The sequence below is a fragment of the Crinia signifera genome, chromosome 6 (genome assembly GCF_055691185.1).
Source record: "Crinia signifera chromosome 6, ASM5569118v1, whole genome shotgun sequence".
Classification (NCBI taxonomy): Eukaryota; Metazoa; Chordata; class Amphibia; order Anura; family Myobatrachidae; genus Crinia; species Crinia signifera.
In genome coordinates this window covers 200135862-200151677 of record NC_139222.1, presented here as the reverse complement: position 1 = coordinate 200151677, position 15816 = coordinate 200135862, and positions in this window count along the sequence as shown.

Genomic DNA, 15816 nt, shown 5'->3' with positions numbered 1-15816 from the left:
CCTATTAATTCCCAGGTTCACCAGAAATTCTATAACCTTTTCCCAGAATTCTTTTACTTTTGGACAGTCCCATAATAAGTGAAAAAATGAACCAACTGCCATCCTGCATTTAGGGCAAGTATCCGTAGTTCTTGCACCAAACTTCCTTAACCTTGTCATGGATAAATATGATCTATGGAGAAGAAATAGCTGGATCTGCTGGGTCCTAATTGAATTAGTGGCTTTAGAGACTGATGAAATGGCTCTCACCCATTCCTCAGGCTGTATTGGCCCCAAGTTCTCCTCCCATTTTTGCCGTAGAGCCACCAGGTTGTCCCCTGCTACTGCGGACAAATAGTTATAAAGTCTTGATATCATTTTATTATTTTTATCAGATTTCAATATTTTTTTAATTGGGGACTCTCCGAATAGGGGTATACTTCCCTTAAAAAAGGATTTTAGGGCATTACGAAGCTGGATATATCTAAAAATATACTTTGCCGGAATAGCATATTCAAATTGCAGCTGCTCAAAAGATTTTAAACTGCCTCTCTCGTAAAGCTGACTTAGAGTATTTATGCCATATGGCTCCCAGAATTTGACGGATTGAGTATATTTAATCCCTTTTAGAATTTTAGGATCATTCAAGGGGTGCTCTTCATCCAAGGTTTGGAAACCAATCCTTTTATTTGATTTCGCCCAAATTTTAACAGCCTGTTTTATTATATCAGGGTCCCCCCTACTAGACTGTCCCCTCACTAACTTCTGCAAGGGCGTAATACCTTTTTCTCGTTCAAGAATATTGTTTTGTATCCTAATACTCTCTGCTGATGGTTTCACCCAATCAGCAAGAGAAGCCAATTGGCTTGCCAAATAATACAACTGCAAATTCGGGAGTGCAAGACCACCTTCTTCTTTCTTTTTAAACAGAACTTGAAGTTGGATTTTGGCTCGCGAATTGTGCCAGATAAAGGAGGCGATCATGCTGTTGATTTTTCTAAAAAATGAGTCAGGGATGTACTATGGGGCATGCTGAAGTTGATATAAAAATTTTGGTAATACAACCATTTTTATAAGATTCACTCTTCCAGAGACTGACAGGGGTAATCTCTTCCACACTTTAAATTTGTCTGTCAGATATGTTAAAAGGGGATCTATATTCAATTTTTTGAAATCTCCCGGATTATGGGATATCCACACTCCCAGATATTTAACCCCTTCCCGACATTTGACGTACATTTACGTCATGGTCGGGAAGTACTTCCCGACACATGGCATAAATGTACGTCATGGTTTCTAACTGTCACTGCGTCTAGAGACGCAGTGACAGTTAGGTGATGTCTGCTGTCCCTGACAGCAGACATCCCCCCTCGTCGCCCAGGGGGGGCAGGGGTGCCCCCCCCGGTCGGCGATCGCTGTGATTGGCTGTTCAAATCTGAACAGTCAATCACAGCGTTTCCTGTGTTACCGGCGGCTAAGCCGCTCGGTAACACAGAAAACGGTGGTGATCGGTGCAGCACCGATCACCACCGAGCGGCAGCACCCCCCTCCCACCCGCCGGGCACTCACCCGGCAGCAGCAGCAGCTCCAGCGGCTCAACCGCTACGTCCGGAGCGCACGCTGCGCTCCCCTCCTCCCCCCTCCCCCCCGCAGCAGCAGCAGCAGCAGCAGCAGCATCATGCTGCTGCTGGAAAAGTTAAAAATAAAATAAAATAAAAAAATGTGCAAATGTGTGTATATATATATATACACACATATATATATATATATATATATATATATATGTGTGTGTATATATATGTATATATATGTATATATATATATATATATATATATATACACACATATATATATATATATATGTGTGTGTGTGTGTGTGTGTGTGTGTGTGTGTGTGTGTGTGTGTGCGTATACCGCACCGATCACCAACGATCGCCAGCCCCCCCCCCCTCCCACCCGGCAGCCCCCCTCCCTCCCACCCACCCGGCTGCCGCAGCGCCAGCACCCCTCCCACCCCCCCGCCAGCCGCAGCGCCAGCCCCCCTCCCAAAGCTGGTGACCAAAATGGGGTCACTTGTGGGGGGGTTCCACTGTATTGGTGCTTCGGGGGTCTTGCTAATGCGACATAGCACCCACCATTCATTCCGCCACCAAAAATCACTCCTTCCCTTCTGAGTCCTGCCATGCACCCAACTGGTATTTTTTGGTCACACGTGAGGCATTGCCGTACTCGGGAGAAATTGGGGCACAGATTTTGGGGTGCTTTGTCTCCTTCATTCCTTGTGAAAATAAAAAATTTTGAGCCAGAACTGCATTTTTGTGTAAAAAATTACATTTTTTTACACAAAAATGCAGATCTGGCTCAAAATTTTTCATTTTCACAAGGAATGAAGGAGACAAAGCACCCCAAAATCTGTGCCCCAATTTCTCCCGAGTACGGCAATGCCTCATGTGTGACCAAAAAATACCAGTTGGGTGCATGGCAGGACTCAGAAGGGAAGGAGTGATTTTTGGATTTTGCAGCACAGATTCTGGTTGAATGACCCCCGAAACACCCATACAGTGGAACCCCCCCACAAGTGACCCCATTTTGCAAACTACACCCTTCAGGGAATTCATCAAGGGGTATAGTGTACATTTCAAACCCCCAGGGGTTTCACCAATTTTGATACAACTGAGCTGTGAAAATGAAATTTTTTTTTTTTTCATTTTCACTGCCCAGTTGTACCACAATTGGTGAAACCCCTGGGGGTTTGAAATGTACACTATACCCCTAGATGAATTCCCTGAAGGGTGTAGTTTGCAAAATGGGGTCACTTGTGGGGGGGTACCTAACTTTTAGCATCTTATGGTGCCTAGAAACCTACATGGTTCCTAAAAAATAATCTCATAAAAAGGAGGCTCCAAAATCAAGTAGGTGCTCCTTCTATTATGAAGCCTGTGGTTTGGTCACCGTGCACACTAGGGCCACATATAGGATATTTATGAAAACCAAAGAATTGGGGGAATCAATTTTTAGTCACATTTCTCTAGTAAAATGTACTGTGTTCCTTAGAAAAATGTATTAAATTTGCAAATCTGCAAAAAAAATGAAATTTTGAAATTTCACCTACACTTTGTTTTAATTCCTGTGAAACACCTAAAGGGTTAACAAACTTCCAAAATGCTGTTTTGAATACTGTGAGGGGTGCAGTTTTTGAAATGGCATCATTTATGGGGGTGTCTCACATACAAGTCCCTCAAAGTCACATCAGAACTGAACTGGTCCCTAAAAAAATCAGTGTTTGAAATTTTCTTGAAAATTTGAGAATTTGCTATTCATATTTTACGCCTCCTAGTGTCCAAAAAAATGAAAAGGAAGTTGAAATAATGATGGCAACATAAAGTAGACATATGGTCTATGTTAGTTATTAACTATTTTGAGTGGTATGATTATTTGTCTCACAAGCAGAAAATTTAACATTTTGCAAATCGCTAAATTTTCCATTTTTTCACGACATTTTGGTATTTTTCACAAAAAAACACAGACTGTATCGACCCAAATTTACCACTAATTTGAAGTACAATGTGTCACGAAAAAACAATCTCAAAATCACTGGGATAAGTAAAAGCAAAAAAAAGTTATCCCCACTTAAGTGAGACATGTCAGATTTGAAAAAAATGGCTCTGTCAGGAACGCAAAAACTAGCTCTGTCAGGAAGGGGTTAAAGGTGTGAGCCCATTTCAACGGGGTATCCACCAGCAAAGAACCTGTATCCTGAGGTCTAATTGCAAATATAATTGACTTGTTCCAGTTCACCCTGAACCCGGAATAATCCCCGAATTTTGTGATCTCTTCCATAGCCAATGGAGCAGCTTTTTGCCCATCTGCCAAGAAAATCAGGAGATCATCCGCGTACAGGGTGACTACATCAGAAACTGAACCCCTACTGAATCCCAATATCTCAGAGTGTTGACGCAATAAACAAGCCAATGGCTCTATTGACAGCGCAAACAAAGCCGGGGACAGGGGACACCCCTGTCTCGTCCCTCTATATAAGGGGAAGGATTGAGAGACACTCCCATTTATGGCTACTCTCGCCGTGGGGTTGTTATACAGCAATTTTATCCATTTAATGAATCTTGGCCCCATGCCCATTGCAGCCAACACCTCCCAGAGGTATTGCCACTCGACCGCGTCAAACGCCTTGACCGCGTCGAGAGACAACACCACCGGGAGGGGATGATCCGAATGCGAAAACTGTGCTTGCAACAACATCTTCCGAATATTTGACGAAGTTGATTTGCCCGGCATAAAGCCTGTTTGATCAGGGTGGATCAACTTCCCAATATATTTATACAATCTTGTTGCAAAGATTTTCGCAAGAATTTTAGCTTCTGTGGCTATCAAAGAAATGGGGCGATAAGAGTCTAATTGCACTGGATCTTTTTGTGCCTTCAGGAGAACCACAATCTTTGCTTCCATCATAGATAGAGGAAGTTTATCCTCGCTAAAACTATTGTTAAATGTTTCCAGAAGTAGTGGAGCCAAGAGTTCATTATGCTTTTTAAAAATCTCAGCGGTAATGCCATCAATCCCTGGGGCTTTACCGTTGGGTAATGAGGCAATTGCTACTTTAATTTCCGTCAAGTTCAAAGGAGCCTCAAGCTCAAGCATATCCTCCAAGGTTAATTTAGGTATTTCGATCTTTTGCAGAAAATTCCGGATGTTATTTTGATCATACCTAGCCCTGGACACATATAGTTCAGAAAAGTATTCTCTAAATATCTCTAACATCTCTTTATTATCACTGGCTATAATCCCACTTTTATCAGTTATTCTTGCTATCACATTAGGGGGGTTATCAGATTGGGCTATTTTAGCTAAAAATTTTCCCGCTCTATCGGCAGTGGCATACCTAATCTGAGAGCTATGCAGGGACAACCTTGCATTCTCTTCCCTCACACAGTTAATCCAATTTTCTTGTGCCTCTAGCCATCTTTTTTTTTCATCCTCGCTACCTCTGTCAAGATAGCACCTCTCAAGTCTCTCACATTCCTGTTCAAGGGCCACGACTTTCTCTCTGCTAGTTCTTCTGACTTCGGCAACCCCTTTCTTAAGGCTGCCCCTCATACAGGCTTTAAAGCAGTCCCACACCACCCCAATTGGGGCCGTTCCTCTATTCATTTCCCAGTACTCCTTCCACTGGTCCTCAAGATTAGCTAATCCCTCCAATTTATCCAACCATCTTGTATCAAATTTCCAAAAGGAGTTAGCCCCCCTTCTTTGATCGGTTAGCTCCAAGAGCACTGGAGAGTGATCGGAAATTCCCCTATTTTTATAGGTTACATTTACCACATTGGGAAGAAGAGTATCCGAGATTAACACCATGTCAATTCTAGAAAAGCTTTGAAAAGAGGCCGAAAAACAAGAAAATTGCGTTATGGTGGGGTTTCTAACCCTCCAGGGATCCACCCATCCCAGATTTTTAATAAATTCCCCAAAACCTTTATTATTTCGATTACCTCCTGTAGCTGACCTACTCCACCTGTCAGCTTGCACATCAATAATGTTATTATAATCGCCAATACAGATCACAGGAATATCTGGGGAATCGGCAGAGAATTCAATTGCTGTTTTCAAAATTTCATACGAAAAGGGCGGCGGGATATATATAGCCATTAACAATACATGATAGGCATTAATCCTGCAATCTAAAAATATATAACGCCCCTGAGGATCAATCTTTTTTCGGTTACATTCGAATGGGAGAGATCTCTTAACTAAAATTGATACACCTCTCGAGCTGTTTGTAAAGGGGGCATGGAATACCCATCCGGCCCACGGCTTTTTAAGACTCAATAAAGAGGGACCAGCAAGATGTGTTTCAATTAAACAGGAGATATCCGCATTATACTGTTTTACTTGTCGCATTACTAAGGACCTTTTAGTTTTATTATTCATCCCCCTCACATTCCATGACATGATAACCACCATACTTAATCAATTAATTGTAATATCTCTCCTGAATCAATTGCAACCTCTGAGAGAAGCTTGTGATCCGACCAATACCAATACAATATTTAGGCTTATTAAAAGAGAAGAACATTCTGGGAGCCGATATTGCATTACTGCAAAGATCATAACATATTACCATAAGCGGCCACATTGAACCCGCTAAAGTTGGAGAATAATTACCACAGATCCGAACTGGAGTAGGGGCATAAGCTGCTAAACGATATACCAAGCATGTAACAATAAAAAAAACAACAACAACACAATACAGAGAATATAACCCACAACCCTCCCGCTTCCCCTCCCCCCACCCTGTATACCTCTAATACCCTGGCATACTTCTGTCCCCTATTCTTAACCTCTAGTGACCCCAGGGGGCTTCGAATTTGGCACACCATCAGGCGGTGAGCTCCCTGAACTACAATCAAAAGCTAAAATTCTCAAGCATTTTACACATTATTTTGCCCCATTTGTTTGGGACCTGGTGCCCATTTATCAAGCCAGTCCGCGGCTTCGTTAGCTGACTGAAAAAAAACTGTGCCAGTGTCTGAAACAATTCTCAGTTTTGCTGGGAATACCATGGAGTATTTAACCCCATTCTCCCGGAGTCTCTTTTTAATTTCTAAGAATTTAGCACGTTCTTTCTGAACTTCCAGAGCAAAATCCGGGAACAGCGAGATTTTATTCCCATTATGCTCCAACGGGCCCTTTATTCTTGCTAAACGGAGCACCACATCGCGATCCTGGAAATGCAGAAATTTAATGATCACAGTCCGGGGGGGGGCTCCGGGGGGGGGAGGCTTCGCTGGAACTCTATGAGCTCTCTCAATGGTGAAAAATCTTGAAAAGGATTCTGCGCCCAATTTGTCCTTTAACCATTTCTCCACAAATGAGGCTACCTCGACCCCCTCTTCCCTCTCCGGGAGCCCGACCATACGAACATTGTTCCTGCGGAGTCTCCCTTCCATATCAGATATTTTATCTTTTAGGAACTGCATTTGGGCTGATACTGCGTTAACTTTTCCAAGTAGTAACCTATTGCAGTCCTCCACGTTTGAGATGCGCTGCTCGGCCTCCTTAATTTGGCTTTTAACTTCTTGTATATCATTTTTGAGCCCACCTATATCCTGCTGTATGCTGACAATTTTTTCTGACAGCCTTTGCTCACAGCCATGGATGGCATCCAAAAGTTGTTGGAGTGTGATTTCAGGGGGTTGCTGGATAGGACCCTTTGCGGGGGAGCTTTGGGGAGTTGATTGGGGCGTGTGCCCACTGGCATTAGTCTGGGAGCGCGCGTACCTCTCTAGGCAAGCTGCAGCTGCGGTGTTGCCAGTTTTGCCCATGTCGACTAGTATTTACTGTCTCTGACTGACGACCCCCAGGAAAAGACCGGGCACAATATGCCTTCTTCTTAAGCTCAGGGCACGTTGCACTGTGTAGTATATAACTTTGTAGCTATTCTACCAACAGGGTGAGGGGAAAAAAGAAAAGAGGGGAAGAGGTCTTAGTTCATCAGCAGTTGTTAAGCAGGATTTATTCAATAATTCATCCAAACACAGGGCAATATGAGAGACCAAACCTAACTGCACCCCTGCCAGCTTGGTCCAATAGTGACCACACTGCTATCAGCACAGTCATGTAAGGCACACACCAGGGCCACGCAGCATCAAATGAGGTGAAATATTATGCTCAATCCAAGTTTTAAACATATGCTGTGTCTCTCACCAATCCGTAGCAATTTCTCCGGGTGCCTCTGCTTGGCAATCGCCTTTACCTCAGTCTAGCAGAGGAGGCAATCAGCGGCTTTTCCTCCCAGCTCTCCTACCCCTCTCAACCGTCCGAGCTGCTCACACGTGCAACGCCGCCTGGACACAGCTGCACAGTCCAGCGTCGCTTCGCGCCTCTTGATGACGCGCGCCCTCCAGACTCCCGCGAGACCACGCTCCTCCGTAGCACGTCCCCACACAGCCCACGGTCCCAGGCCGACCGCCAAATCAACCAGGGGAACAGACAAAACAGAGCGCCTCCCAGATACACACTCCCAGAGCTCAAAAAGCGGGCTTCAGGTCACGCTTTTCACCGGCCTCCCATGTTGCACGGATGTTTCGTTCAGGGAGCTCTCCCCACACTCACTCACTCCCGCCTTGCCGTGGCCACGCCTCGTCTCTGCCTGGGGACATTTTAAACACTCTTCTGAAGAAGGAACTTTGTTTTCCGAAACACGTTAAGCGTGTTTTATTTGCGTTTGGACACTTGATTTCCTGGAAGCAGTATCCACGGCGGAGGAAGATCCTGGACTGAGCCCCCCTTGACTCCGGACCAAGGGACCCTGGACAGGAGTTCTTCCCTAAAACATCTTCATGCCTGCTGCTTTGCCTTGGATTCATTGTTAAACTCTTTTATTACTGTCAACACTTTGTAAGTGTATCCTCCACATTAAATTTCTTTTACCCTAATGATCTGCACCATGTTTTTCCCTATTGTGTCTCCCCTTTATGCCTAATAGGGGAGAATCCACTTGGATCTATGTGGAAAATTGAATTCATCCATTGCATTCAAATCCTGTGCGACATATGACTGACCAGTTGTATATGGTTTTGTTTTTTATCTTTCAGTTCCACTCCATCTTTTGTTATAAGTGTTTCCAGGGCAGTAGGGTCAGTGGTTCCTGATGGTGGAATAGCTACCCAAGTGATATGCAGGGGTGTGCAGGGCCGGATTAACAATGGGCCTGATGGAGCTAAAGCTCCAGGCCCACTCTTTAAATAGGCCCATTTTGTAGCTGAGGGCAAGGGCTTTCCTACGAGACCAGCCCTGCGTCGCTAGCCCCCCGGGAACCAGAGACACCTCCAGACAAAGCTGGAACATTTTCCCCATAGGGTAACATGGGACCCGGTTCCAACGGCTGCCAGTTGCCCCTCCGCATCACAATAGCTCGAGGTTGATCTCATTCGAACCCAAATCGATGGGCCTTCAATCTGATACCAGGCTGGACCATATGGGTTCATTGGTTCTAGAGATATTGCAGGTAAAAAAGAATCACTTCTGAAATGTAATTTCATGGATGTTCATGTTGTTTGAGGACAGATTTCTCTGGAACCAAACCAAAATAATTTGACACCCACATGTAAATGGGTCAGTTGGTTCCGAAGATATAGCTGGTTGTTTAATGGGGGGGTTCTCTCCCCTCACACCAGAAAATGCGGGGACTAGGCTGGTGTAAAAGGGGCCAATGTCCCTGCATGATTCTGGGACCATATTCCCGGGAAAATCCCTAAATTTTCTGGTGTAAAAGGGGTATTATTTCAAATAGCCAGGACCTGCAATGCTCTGAATACAGATATACAGACAGCCCCCTGCTCTCTGCCCAGCTGTCAATGGCTATGAGCATGGAACCCCTGGCAATGAGCATGTAAATAAGCAGCAACATTTTTAATAGGCATTATGGTGTGTGGCATAATACGTAATAGACATTATGGTGTGTGCCTTAACATGTAATGGGCATTATGGTGTACATTTTTAATGCCCCTGTTTATAAAGCATATTGTGAATTATTGCTCAATCTGTTTGGTACAGTGGGCCTTATTCTAGTTCACTCTTTCTGACAAAATCCTTCTTAGATGGACAAAACATGTGCACTGCAGGGGGGCAGATGTAAAATGTGCGTTTGCATGTGGCAAAATTTGAATTTTGCCTTAAAATGTTTGGCATATCGTGAATTTTGACTCAATCCATGTGCCATAGTGTGAATTTTGGCTCAGTCGGTGTGAATTTTGGCTCATTCCATGTAACATAATGTGAAAGAGGCTAGTACAGTATAATGGGGGTTACTATTGTGTTGCATGATTTATATAAGGGGTATATGGTGTGGTAAATTTAGGTGACCACATAAAAGGTGCTGAAATGTTGTCTACCAAGTTTCGGCTTTCAGTATTTTTTTTATGACTGGAGTGCCGCCTCACCCCACAAGTATCTTAGGACATCGGCATCCTGCGGGTGCACCTTTGGAGGACACCTGACAATATATCTCCCTTGCATTTTTCCTATGCCAGCCCCCTGCTTTTTCCAGACATATATAATTAATATAATTGCTGCGCTCACCATGCTGTCTGAGTCCGGGCTAATGACACACATTAATAATGTGTGTCATGTGCAAGGATTACTTTGTGGTATTATCAGGGGTGCCGAGAGAAAGGGGTAGGGGGTACAAATTACCTATGCCAAAGTCTGATGGAAGGGCCCAGTGGGGGCCCCAGGCTCCCTCCCCTTAAGTGACAGCAGCAGCTGTACCTCTTCTCCTCTGCCCAGCACACACTGCTTTGTGCTGGGCTGCAGTGTGGCCACGGAGGTGCTTAAAATACATTATTTTCTCAGAATTTTTTTCTAAGAATATAATGTGAATAATGTGAGGAGTAATGTACATAAGGTAAAGTGGTACTACTGTCTGATGTAGCGTGAATAAAGGACACCATTGCATGATATAATGTGAATAAAGTTGCACTACTATGTGGCATAATTTGAATTGGGGGTACTATTGTGTGGCCATGCCCCTTCCCAGCAAGAACACACCCCTACCTGAGGAAGGAACAAGGTAGTTCCGATACGCGTTGCAGTAGCCTGGAATTTTCTGGAGGGGGACCCAGCTTTGTTGATCTTGGAGACGCCTGGAGGCCTGGTTAATCCGGAAAACCAGCAGCACCTCAAGATAGAAAGATCTTTCTACAGGCATTTTTATCATCCAATCTGGTAAACCTCCGTTTTTAATAGATTGAGACACACAATAGTGGTCTTTTTATTTAAAATTACCCCTTGTATTTTCAAAATTCATTGTATTCCCCTATTGTCAAATAAATTTGTCTATACCTACAATATTATACTATTTTGGATTTCCATTTCTCTATGTCTCCATCACGTTTACAATAATGGAGAGCCTCTGATGAGGTGAAGGCACGAAAGAGAAGGGAAGTAACGTTTTATCTACATATTCACGTTTGGGTTCACTTAAATAGAAAAGTGACACACACTTTACGGTTACGGTTTCAGACGGAGGGCATCAGCGCACAAAGTCACTAACCACTGTAAGCACATACGCTATTTCCAGTTACTAAGGGAGTAACTTCAGTGACCAGTGCTGCAGATACTCATTTCAGCGCCATAGAGTAGAGACTCAAACCATTACTACAAAAAGAACACACCCCTGTTTGGGCTGCCCACCGAATGTGTGCACTGTTACTATTTAAAATATTGCGGGTAGGAGCACCAAAATGATGACTGCTATCATGAGGGTTGATGGTGCTGGGAAAGGGGAGCAGGGTCAGAGGCGGAACTAGTGGCGGTGCAAGGGGCACCAGCCAACATCTTGCCTGGGGCATCATTTAGGCTAGGGATGGCTCTGCTTACAACTAACACACCAATTTCTTAATGAAAAGTGATTATACCAGACATTATACACAGATAATATTTACAGAAGTTCATACATAAATACATGTGTGTAATGTATTATTATTATTATTATTATAATAGAAATACAATCTTTTTATAACATTTTAATTTCATTTGAATGAATCTGTCTTCGGTTCATAGCACAACCAATCTATACCACCATAGAGCAGTACCGTTCAGCCATAGGCATTCTAGCTTGTGATATAAAAAAAAGCATAGTAATGAGAAAAGAGATTAACATTTACTAATTTATCTATCAAACAGAGAAGTTGTGTTCTTTAAGGTGTCAAGTGGTGTTTTCTTTTTTGTGGCATTGTTCTATACAGTAAAATAGTTTATATACTTTTTGTCTTAACCTTTTGAGTGCCAACATCTCTGTGAGAGATGCACAAACTAGGGCCCTTATTCAGATCGGTGCGGATATTCCCGCATTCTTACGGAGCGGTCCGCACGCCACGGTGTTTTGCCGCATGCGGCCATCGTCCGTAGAAACGCCCACGTGTACTCCGCATTCGGACGGACTCACTCGTTAAGAACAGGGCGTGTTTACGGACGACATACAAAGCATGCGTGTGCGGGAGAAACACTCCGATTCGGCACGGTATCACAGAGTATTACAGAGTATGCTCGGGAATACCGCATCCGAACGGGAGCCAAGCGGTGCTACCGCACGTAAGCGGAGTATTTACGCCAAAAAACCCACTATGAACTATCTTCTGCAAAACATCACATGACCCACTTATTCAATTACCTAGCCTCATAAAAAACAGCTTATTTGGAATTGGAATCAATTAGATTCCAATATATCCTTACAAGCATGCCTAACACATGCATAGCCCACATTAACCCTTACAGCAATGTAAGTGCAATGGTTTCTATTACACCCTGTGTCAAACATTATAAACAATCTACACATATACTATGTAAAGTGCAAATAAAACCGACAACTGTGTGTCAGGCCCCGGAGAGACGCCCGCTCGGCAGAGAGGTCTGCCGCGGTCTCTCTCTCCCCGGGCACCTGTCATCAGGTCCCGACGTCAGGGTCTCCGGCGCTGCGGCTGCAGCAGCCGGTGACGTCGGGACACATTCCGGCGGCGAAGGGATGCCGCCGTCACTTTAGGGCAGCGTCACGCACGGTTGCTTAGCAACCGAGGACGCTGCGCTGGCTCCCCGGCGGAAGTGCTGGGGTTGCCCAGCAACAGGAGACGCTGGGGAGAAGCGTGTGCGTCTCCCTGTCATCAGAGCAGCGGCCGGCGTTATCACGCTGCCCCAGCTGCTCTCATCTACACCATGCAGCCCATTGGTCCAGGCTCCTTCTTAAGGGGGCTGGGCCAGTCCTTGATGCCGGTCATAGCTTATACTACAAGCTGCCTGCCGGTCCCGTGTCTTGGCCTGTCTGGTCTCCTGCCAGTGCTTCCCTTGTCCAGCTGCTGGTTCCAGGACCCTCATTCGGCTCCCTTGTAAGTACCCCTTTCTGGGGTCTTTTTCTTGTCAGTTTTATTTGCCGCCCGGTTGGGGCTTATTCCTCTGTTTGTCATCCTTTCATTGGTCTTTGTGTCTCCCTGGCTTGATCTCTTTTGTTTGGTATTACCTTGCCCTTCTTTGTATTCAGTTCGGTATTGGTGCGACGGAGTCGCAGTGGTTGGCGACCAGGTCGCTGGCGCTTACTTGCGTTAGGCAGGGTTGGCTAGTCGCCATTTATTGTTTTTCTGTAGTTAGGAAGTTAGCCAGTTTCACCTCTTGACTGTACCTTGGGGGGGTCCCGACTCTTTGTCCCACGTAACACCTGGCTGTACCGGAGTCTGAGCCGGCTTAACCAGCTCACCCAAACGTTGCGGCTACAGGCGAAGCCTAGTTCTCCGCAAGAGTCGGTTACCCAACCCAGGGGGTCAATAGAGAGAGTATAGGACCGCCCTGGCTGTTCTAAACAGCAGTCACGGCTGCGGGTTAACACCCAAAACCTAACATTATGACCGGCCATTAAAAAAAAAAAAAAAAAAAAAAAAAAAAAAATAGGGGGGAATTTTTTTTTGTTTTTCTCTCTCTTCCCCTTCCTCTTTAGTACATTTGTTATCGGGCAGTCTGGGTGTTACCTTTGAATTGTTCTAGTGTTCATTGGCTTTCGCGGATATGAATCCCACGTTGCCAACTTCCTCACAGGCCTTTGCCAACCAGGTGCAGGGATTAACTCAGATGGTGCAGGAGCTATCCTTACGTGTTAAATCACAGGAGGATGCTTCCCGAGGGGTATCGGCTCCGATCTCTGAACCCAAGATGAATCTTCCCGACAGATTTAGCGGGAATCGTAAAGATTTTTTTAATTTTCAGGAGAGCTGTAAGCTGTATTTCCGGCTGAAGCCACATTCTTCAGGGTCCGAAAGACAGCAAGTGGGACTTATTATTTCCCTACTTCAGGGGGATCCTCAAACGTGGGCATTCGGTCTAAGGCCTGAGGACCCGGTTCTCCGCTCTGTAGACGCCTTCTTTAAATCCCTAGGTCTACTTTACGACGATCCTGACAGGGAGGCATCCGCAGAGAGTCATTTACGAGCCCTGAAGCAAGGGAGAAATCCCGCAGAGACATATTGTACGGAATTTCGTCGCTGGTCAAACGACTGCGGTTGGAATGATCCCGCTCTTCGGAGTCAGTTTCGTCAAGGGCTTTCAGAGGCAATAAAGGATAGTCTTATCCAGTATCCGGTGCCGGAGACCCTGGATAAGTTAATGGAACTTTCCATTAGGATCGATAGGCGTCTCAGAGAGCGGCGATCTGAAAGGGGAGCAATCCTCCGGCCAACAACGGTCGGGTACGTTCCTTCCGAAGACGAGGACGAACCCATGCAGATGGGGGCCTTCCGCATCTCTCCTGATGAGAGACTCCGGAGATTGAATTCTGGACTTTGTCTGTATTGCGGTACCAAGGGCCATGTATTGCGCAATTGCCCCAATAAGTCGGGAAATGCGCGGACCAAGAGAAGTTAGAGGAGGTTCATCTTGGTCTTCAGCTTATCTCCTCTCAGAATGCGTTATTAGTACCAGCCGATATTCATTTTCATGGGAGTAATACTTCCGTTTCGGCCTTCGTCGATAGCGGGGCCGCTGGAAATTTTCTCGATATCTCTTTTGCTAAAGATTTGGGGATACCCCTAATCAACCTAGATCAGATCCTCATTACGCGGGGTTTAGACGGGAGCCCGCTTACTAATGGTACCATTATGTATCAGACTCCTCCTCTGCGCTTGACAGTCGGGATCTTCCATGAAGAAAATATTTCCTTTCTCCTCACTTCCTGCGCCACAGTGCCACTAGTTTTAGGCCATCCGTGGTTAAAAGCTCATAATCCCCATATTGATTGGCAACTTGGGGAGATCATTCGTTGGGGAACCCAGTGTCCAGGTCGCTGTATGACTAATCCCGTACTGTTGGCAACAGCGGCTCTTGATGGTATTCCGGCTTGGTGCTCGGATTTTGTTGACGTGTTTTCCAAGGGAAAGGCGGAGGCATTACCGCCCCATCGCCCTTATGACTGCGCCATTGAACTACTCCCTGGGGCGCAGCTTCCTAAAGCTCGCATGTACTCCTTGTCCGGTCCTGAGACTCACGCGATGGATGAGTACATTAAAGAAAACCTGGCTAAAGGTTTTATTAGACCTTCTAAATCCCCACTAAGTGCTGGATTCTTTTTCGTTTCGAAAAAGGACGGGTCGCTCCGACCATGTATTGATTACAGGGCACTGAATAAGATTTCAGTTAAAAACACCTATCCTTTGCCCTTGATCTCGGTTTTGTTTGACCAACTTCGCACAGCTAAGATTTTCACCAAGATAGATTTGCGCGGAGCATACAATCTGGTGCGCATTCGGGCCGGGGATGAGTGGAAGACTGCCTTTAGTACCCTTACAGGGCATTATGAATACCTAGTCATGCCCTTTGGCCTATCAAATGCGCCCGCAGTCTTCCAGGACCTAATAAATGACGTGCTTCGAGACTTCTTGGGCAGATTTGTCGTCGTGTATTTAGACGATATTCTGATTTATTCCGGTTCCACAGACGAGCACAGAACTCAAGTTCGTCAAGTACTCCAGAAACTTCGGGAAAATTCGCTTTTTGCTAAAATCGAGAAGTGCGAATTTGAAGTGCCTGAAGTATCCTTTTTAGGCTATATTATTTCTGCTAATGGATTCCGCATGGATCCTAAAAAGGTACAAGCAGTCATGGATTGGGTCCGGCCAACCAACTTAAGGGCCATTCAAAGATTCCTGGGGTTCGCTAACTATTATAGACGTTTCATCGATTCCTTCTCCGTTCTGGTGGCGCCCATTGTCGCTCTCACTAAGAAAGGGGAGGATCCGTCTAAGTGGACAGAGGCTGCTGAGCATGCGTTCCGCACTCTTAAACTGG